This window comes from Myotis davidii, unplaced genomic scaffold (genome assembly GCF_000327345.1).
Source record: "Myotis davidii unplaced genomic scaffold, ASM32734v1 scaffold967, whole genome shotgun sequence".
Lineage (NCBI taxonomy): Eukaryota > Metazoa > Chordata > Mammalia > Chiroptera > Vespertilionidae > Myotis > Myotis davidii.
The window spans coordinates 103,492-112,487 of NW_006383014.1; positions in this window are offsets into that span (position 1 = coordinate 103,492).

Consider the following 8,996-nt stretch of genomic DNA (forward strand, 5'->3'; position numbering starts at 1 on the left):
AGGAGGCTCCCTGCTGGCAAGAGGACATCCCCTGAGGGCTCCTGGGCTGCCAGAGGGATGTCTGACTGCCAGCTTAGGCCTGATCCTCAGAGGAGTGGACCTAAGCCAGCAGGTGGACATCCCCCAAGGGGTCCCAGACTATGAGAGGGCACCGGGCCTCTAGTATTAAATAATATTGTAGACTAGGGGCCCGGTGCATGAATTTGTGCACCTTGAAAGGAGCTGTGGGCTGTGAGGCTGCAGTCAGCACAGGAGCAGGTCTCGGTCCATCCTCTGTGCCCCCACTCAGGCCTTCCCACCACAGCCCCAGGTCCCCTGTCTGCTGGCAGTCCTGCTCCCACTGCCACCGCTCCCACACGCTGATGGTGCCAGCCCCACTTGCACTGGCTGATGGTGTGGAGCAATTGGTGCCGGTGCCAGCAGCAGGTGCGAGTGGGGCCGGCACCATCAACTGGGGCAAGCATTGGCTGCTGCCCCGATCGCCTCTCAGGAGCAGGGGGAGGTGAAGAAACCCTGAGGGGCAATTGGGGCTGGCAGCCGCCATTTGTACCCAGAGATGGCACCAAGCAATCAGGGCTGGCGCTGGGTGCTGGCAGCGAGTGTGAGCAGGGTTGGCGCTGGCAGCAGGTGCGAACATTGGCCAGGACCATGGCATGCAGGAGCAAAGAATTTTCAGTAACCACCAGAGGCTCACCCCAATGACAGCAACCAGCACCCCGCCTTGGTCTGGTGCCCCCGCTCACCTGCTCTACCATCCCGCCACGGCCAACACCCACCATGTTCCATGCTCTGTCGCCTGCTGCCAATGCCTGCCATGTTCTGCACGTGCCGCGTGGTGGTCAGTGCATGTCATAGTGTCCGGTTGTTTTACCTTTTGAAACCACAAAAGACCCCAAATAGCCAAAGCCATATTGAGAAATAAAAACAAACCTGGAGGCACCACAGCCCTTGATTTTAAACTATATTACAGAGCTATAGTAATCAAACAGTATGATGTTAGCATAAAACAGACACCAAGATCAGTGAAACAGAATAGAGAGCCCAGAATAAGCCCAAGCATATATGGTCAATTAATTTACTACAAAGGAGCCAAGAGTATAGAATGGGGAAAGGACAGTCTCTTCAGTAAATAGTATTGGGGAAACTGGACAACAGCATGCAAAAGAATGAAATTGTACCACCATCTTACACCATACACAAAAATTAACTTCAAATGGATTAGAGACTTGCATATAAGATGAGAGTTCATAAAACTTCTAGAAGAAAAGATAGGCAGTAAGCTCCTTGACATCAGTTTTGGCAATAATTGTTTGGATTTTACACCAAAGCAAAGGCAGCAAAAGCAAAATAAACAAGTGGAACTACATCATACTAAAGCTTCTGCACAGCAAAGGAGACCATCAACAAAAGGTTAGGCCAGCTACTGAACGGAAGAAAATACTCCTAAATCATATATCTGATAAGAGGTTAATATCCAAAATAGATAAAGAACTCATACAACTCAATAGGAAACAAACAAACAAAAACCAACAGTCCAATCAAAAAATGGGCAGGGGATCTGAATAGGTATTTTTCTAAAGACTTATAGCGTGGCTGGAGTGGCTCCATAATTGAGGGTTTGATTCCCAGTCAGAGCAAGTCATTCTCTCTCTCTCTCTCTCTCTCTCTCTCTCTCTCTCTCTCTCTCTCTCTTTCTCTCTTCCACACTCTCTCTTCCTCTCCCTCCTTTCCTCCCTCCCTCTCTGAAATCAATAAAAAATATTTTTTTTTTAAAAAAGAAGATACACCTAATTTTTTAAAAGAAGACAGATGGCCCACAGGTTTATGAAAAGATAATCATCAGGGATATGCAAATCAAAACAACAGTGAGATATCACCTCTATCTGTTAGAATGGCTATTATAAAAAAGACAAGGAACAACAAGTGTTGGTGAGGATGTGGAAGATGAAGCCTTTGTGCACTTTTGGTGGGAAAGTAAACTGGTTCACCCACTATAAAAAACCAGTATGAAGGTTTCTCAAAATTTAAAAATAGAACTACCATGTGATCCAGTAATTCCATTTCTGTCATCACTTAATGCCATCAATAGGTTCTTGGAACTACAGCCTCTCATCAATGTTATAACAAAACAATGTTCCATGAAATGACCTGCTATGTTTATTCAAAGAAAATGAAAAAAAATTGTGAAAGGATATATGTACACCCATATTCATGCAGCAAAGTGAACGTGAGGTTACATATATCCCTTTTGAATATACTGTATATTTATTATGTTCCTTATATTTTGTCTGTCTCCATTAGAAGTATTCTCCACATAGGGAGTTCTGTCCTTTTAAAAACTTATTTTGACTGATATATTTTCAATGCCTATAGTGGTGCCTAGCACATAGGAAACACTAAAAAAAGTCTCTTTTAAGTGAATGAATGAGATTGGAGCCTCTCAAGGAATTGTGAGAGGGAGCATTTGCACCGGAGCCACCTCTCCAAGAAGATCTTGAACTTCAGGATTTTAACATCATTTCTAGATGAGGTTGTATTTACAGTCATTGAGACACGGGGAAATGATTGAAAGACTTTCACTGAAGAACTTGTACACTCTGTTCCAGGAGTGGGTGTCACAGCCCGTGGTGCTCCATGAAGCAAAGTATTTTGTTATTCTGGTGATTGTAGTGAATAGCTCGATGATGGTGCACTGCATTTTGTGTGCTAAAAGCATTACTTGGTTCAATATAAACATTTAAAATATGTCTCCATTTTTAAGTTTATACAGAAACCTCCAGAAAAGTAGCAGGAGTGGCCCAGCCTTTTTGCAGCCTCTGAGAGGCCTGATGGAGACCGACTGCTCACCTTCCACTGCAGCTCCCGGTCTCCTCCTGGACTACCACTGAGCCCTTTTCTCAGCGTGTCACCTGCATCTTTAATAGATTTGCTAGTTTGAGCTGAAGCTTGGAGATAGATAATTTTTGCTACAGAGAGTTAAAATGCAGAGCGCTGTAACCATTTTATAATTTAGAATTAGGAATTTGAGACAAATTAGATTTCTCTAATAGAAATGATCTGAGCCTCAAGCCCTAAAGCGGAGTACGGAAACCAATTAACTTGAATTTAAATAATCATGTCTTAAATAGCAAATGAACCAAGTTCTATTGTTAAAGAACAACTGTATTAAATCCTTGAAAGGTTGGCGTGCAGTGGTTTCATGTCTTACTAACGAAATAAGTTTCTCTTGGTCACTATGACCTCTGCTTGTTGTCTTACTGGGGCATTGTTGTTGAGAATAGAGGAGGGGAAATATTGAGAGATCAAAGATAGAATAATTGTGTGAAATTCCCATTGATGTTTCTATTGTTAGTAACTTTTTGTTTTAAAGCAACAAACAAAAATGTTAATCATTTTATTCCTCGGAAAAAATAGTACAAGAAAATGTGAGAAAAGTGTATTATTTTAAAATGTGTATGCAGTATATAATGTGATTTTATGTTTGTACTTGCTATTTAAAAATAATGTATTTATGATGATTGAGATTACTATTTATGTCTACAATGACTACATTTTAGCCAATGTCTATAAATATTAAGGCAACCATCAACAATGTATTAATAAGGTCTAAATTGTGCTAAAATTAGGCACTGGGTTAAAGCCTGGAGATGTATTTTGGTTGAGTTTTTGTAATAGAGTAGAAGGAACATGAGTTTGGCAGACAGTTTAAAGCCAGATCATGGAAGGCTTTAAATGCTATACTCGGCTCTGGCCAGTTGCTCAGTGGTTAGAGCATTGGCCCTAGGACCGAAGGGTTGTGGGTTTGATTCCTGGTCAAGGGCACATAACTCAGTTGCATGTTCAATCCCCAGCCCCTGTAGGGGCACGTGTGGGAGGCACCTTATCGATGTGCCTCTCTCACATCGATGTTTCTCTCTCTCTTCCGCTCTGTCTGAAAAGCAATGGAAAAGATATCCTCAGGTGAGGTTTGAAAAACAAACATACAAATGAAATAAATGCTGTACTCAAAGGCTTAAACTCTTCTACTCATGCCTTTTCTATGTATTTGTCCTCATGTGCTACCTTAGTGACCTTAGGAAAAGCAAGTTAACTTTGCAGAGACTGTCTCCTTGTCTGTAATGTGGGGATAAGAATTCTATATTACAGATACGCTGGGAGAAATAACGGAGGTAAAGCTTGTGACTGAGGCTGGTACTCAGTGGAAGCTTAATAAATACTGGCCTCAGTATTGTTTTCTAGAAATGAAACGCTGCTTTCTGCTCTCCCATCTTAACCAGTTTGTACATCATTGTCACATCTTGTGCTTACTAATTGATATTTGCTGTGTTCGAGGGAGAACCTTTTTTATTTCCTTGTGATATATTTTGGAAGAAGTCTAATAAAACTATAGAATTCGCCAAAATGGAAACTAACATGGGTTGACAGAAAAGGGTAAAAAAGAGTTAAAAGCCTTGACTTTCTGGAGATACTTTTTTCTTCAAAACATAGCTACTGCCTTTGCCACGTGACCTGTGCCTTGTTCCAATTATTTATACAAATCAAGATAGCTTTTCTCCTGCGAAGGACTTGGTGAAATGACGCTGTGGAGAAATCCACTGCATTTCCATATTGCTTGATCAACAGCTATACTATTTTGTAGCAAGAGGAAAAGAATTTTGCAGAATGCTCCTCCACTCCCACAGAGAAAGTATACACTATCATGTTTGTATTGAAACTTTTTCTTTCACCATATCATAACCCCATACCAAAGAGAATTAAAATCCCGTTATTTTAATTTCCATCTAGCCACAAGATAAGTAAAGTTATCGTTGCAATTCTAATTAAGTGGGATGATTGACTAAGGTAGCACATCAAAGAAGAGGAGTGAATATGGTAAGTCAAAGACTTATTAATTAGTCTGCGTGGAAGAAATTCCAGGGATGTCAAGCTGAGCCTGCTGCAAGGAGAAAAAAAGCAGACAAGAAAACGTTCGCTTCTTTGAAGTTAGGAACTGAGATAGTGATGGAGGTAATTGTGTCTGACTGGATCCAGTAATGAAGAGCTGTAAATCAGACCTCAACATCGAAGGAAAGATTCAAGTAATGAATGTGGCTACCCCCCACCCCGCTGTGAAGAAACAGAATGCGGAGCGCACTAATTGACCCAGCCTATTTCCCAGTAGTTCTCTGTTATTATTTATTAATTTTTAATTTCTGAATTATTTACGTCCTGGGAAATTATTCTTGACAGCCTGTTAGGCGCGCCCAAGTTAATGGAGGATGAAAGGACTGGTACCAGAATTCGCAGGGATGTAGTCACAGGCTACTGGATTTAATGATTTTGGAAAGAAAAATTGATTTCACACAGCGTCTCACTTTATAGTACTTTAGAGATACACCAGCTATTTGATTAATTGAGGACTAACCAATTCAAAGTATATTTGAAGTGTAAATGAGTCGCATGGCTCAGCTGTTTATTTTTCCCCCTCTCTGAGAGAACTGAATTTTCTGGAAGCTGATGTTTAAAAGCCGATGAAGACACACTTGCAGGCTTTGAGTGCACACCTGTTTGATTTGTATTAAACTCAGAAGGGAGGAAAAGGCTCAAATACCAGAGAAGATATTTCCACTTTTCTCCTTTATAATCTTGTTATGTGATTTCTCTACTCCGGCATGTGGCCCAGCAGTAGTTACAGTCTGCAACCCTGAAGGACAGACAATGCTTGAGAAAATTTCCCATTTGTTTATGGCCTGTGAGCACAAGCAGAAAGAAGCAGTGCTTGCTAATGAATAGAAGGGGGGTGGGAGGGGCCGTGTGGAGAAAAATACATTTAAAAAGAACACCGATGACTTGAATAAGGGCAGAGGATTAATCTATTGGGAGAATGAGTGAGGCAGAACGATGCCATCGCCATCCAGCCTGACAGCTCTGGGTTGCTGTGACCGCTCCCTTTCTGACCATCCTCATTAGCCTTGGCGTCTCTACTGCTGCCACCTCAGTTCACGTCGCTTTGGCCTCATCCTCCAACTGGTCTCAAGTCAAATGTCCCTCTTCCGTCTGTCCTACACTGGGCTTCTCTGAGTGTAACGGGCAAACAGATCCCCTGGGGGCTCTTGCTGCTCCAGGGGTTTAAGTTCAGTGAGTCAGGGAGGGGAGAGGGGCTGAAATTCTGCGTTTCTAACAGGCTCCCAGGTGAAGTTCATGCTGCCAGGCCTCCGCCAGTCTTTGAGCAGCCAGGTCCTACAAATCTCTGACAAACTCATCTTTAAAACACTGCTTTGACCATGAAATGCTCCCAGTCAGAAACACTAAGAGATTTCCAGTACCTACAATTAAACCCAGATTCCTTAGCCTGGCATTCAAGGCCTTCCTAAAAAGATCACAACCTGCCCTCTGGGCACATGACACACTTCCCAGCTCCGTACTGCTGTTCATGCGATTCCTTCTCCCTGAAATGCTTGTCTTTGGAAATCCTGCCGGTGCCTTAAGCCGTATTTTAAATACCACGTCCCGAATCTTGGCTCTTCTAACCTTCTCCCACTCCACAAGACACGAGTTCTTCAAATGCTTTCTCTCATGCTTTAGTTTTACTTCTTTCTTGCCATTGCTATCTTTCATCGTGTACTATGGCCATACTGTACTTATTTCTCCCTATGCGCCTACAGGATTGCGTTACATAAGGGTGGGACCCGTGCCTTATCTTTGTCTCCTCCCCCAGTGCGGGTGCGGCACAGAGTGTGTGTCTGACAAATATTTAAACTGAAATATGTCAGAGCATTTTCTCCACGATCATTCCTAAATAAAATGCATTGTATTTTCCCCCTTCTCTCCTCTTTTTTCTCTTGGTGCATTATAGGCCCTTAACCTGCCATAATTGTCATCCTTAACCACTATACCCTACCAAATGCAGAGGGAAAAAACATTTTTTTTTTAAAGAAATCTCCTAACTTCATGTCTGCCGTAAGGATTCAGACAAAAATAAGCCACAGGAAGCAATTTATTTTTCAATCCCCAGATCAAATGTGATACTTAAATTTCTTCCCTCCGTGTATTAATTGTTCCTTACTTTGTTAGAGATATCTGCATTGTAATATTTTTACTTTGTATTATGGTAATAGTTTTGACGCATGTTTTCCTTCCTAGATGGTGAAATCCTCGAGGGGAAGCTTACTTTATTTACTTTATCTTCCTTAAGATCTCTCTGCAGAAAGAAGCATGGTATAAATGTATAAATAAAATGCGTTGTATTTATCTTTGAAACTCCAGGGTCCAATGTAAAAGATTCTCTATGGGGAATTACTGAGCCCTGGCTGCTCCATCCCTCAGAATGGTCTATTAGTGAGTGAAATAATGTTGAATTTATTTGTTTGTCATGGACTGTTTTCACTGACCTTTGGAATCACAGTTTCAAACAGCTGGTAGTCACAGTGGAGCAGTGGAGCCTGGAGGCTGTCTGTAAACACCCATAGCCATTCATTATTGGTCAACCCCAGTACAAGTCTTATATTGAGAAGGTTATTTAACTGGGTCCCTGGTTATGTGGTTTATATATTATCCAATCTATTCAGCTCAGGAGACCAGATAATTCTAAAATCAACAGGCAGATTTTCACTTTATAACAACAGTTCGAAAAGACTCACCAATGTTAATATTTTCGAATCTTTCCTCCCAGGTTGGTTAAGTTTAGCAGGAAAGAATCTGCCAGTCTCCTGCCTAGAGAGAAATGGTGAGGTTGCTGGCATTCTGGAAGCCACGTCAGAAAAGAGAGAACCTTTTTAGCACTTAGCATTCAATATGCATTTAGGCACCCAGTTTCTCTGTGTTTGGCATGGTAACAATACACCCACCTTCAGTTATACCTGATGTCGCACAGCTCAGAGGCCTTCTGCTATACCTTCTCCTGAGAATGGACTATTACATTCAGGTGAGGAAAGGACAGCTGCTCCTCACTGTGCAGTGGGAGTGGGGATATGGAGATCTAAACGAGTGAAACACCTTTTCCCTGACTCCTTGTAGCCACCTTGATATTTCAGCCCCTGCTTTATACCAGTTGCAGAGGTATATGGTGCTGCCAGCTGTCAATCTGCTTTCCAGATTGTAAAATTTTCATTGCTCTTGTATTCTCTTGTGTTCTCTTTCATGTGGGTTTATGCCTTTTAAACAAGATCTCTTTTCTCAAGTTTTAGTGGAATTTTGCAGAGGAGCAATATTAGATTTGTGGTTCAGTCTGCCATCTTAACTCAAAAAACCATTTAGACTTACTTTTGCTCCTTTAAAATATGCAAGGAGACAGAAGTTTCAGGATATTGAGATAAAACGTCAACAGCAGACTGAGATGAGCTGTGCTCGTCGAGTTATATTTGTGGAAAGCTTAGCACAATCTCCTGAATTCTCTATTCATGACAATGTGAAACACTATTCAGATGGAACAAGTGTTCATTTAATTCCTCTCTTTTTTGAGAAGATAATTTCAAAATTTGAACAGTCTCAGTAACCACATTTTAGTTCTGGAAGCCAACATGGAAGGGTTTTTTATGCACAGTGGCTGGTCACTTAGGGAATACAAGGTAGCTTCTTGCTTCTCCTGGGACAGAAATGATAGCTTCCTCTGAGAGCAATTCAATTATCTATTCTTTCTCATCCGAGGGAACTTAAACATCCAAGTTACCCCCAATAAACACCTAAACAGCAAGCAAGCGTAATTTCTGAACAAGAATTTTTCCTTGTTTTACTTATTACACAATTACATGTGTTAATTATGGAAATACTAGAGGCCCAGTGCACGAATTCATGCATGGCTGGGGTCTGGCCATCCAAGCCCCAACGGGGCAGATCGGGGCCAGGCCTGTCAGAAGGAGGGACCCTATCAGGGCTGGCCTGGCTGGGGGGAGGGGCCATGGGCAATTGGCCAGGGGGCCCTGCCCCTAATTGGTGTGGGGGGGCCTATTGGAAGCAGAGCTGGAGGGGGGAGGAGCCGCAGGTCTATGGGGGTGGTGGGGGCCCATCAGGGGCGGGGT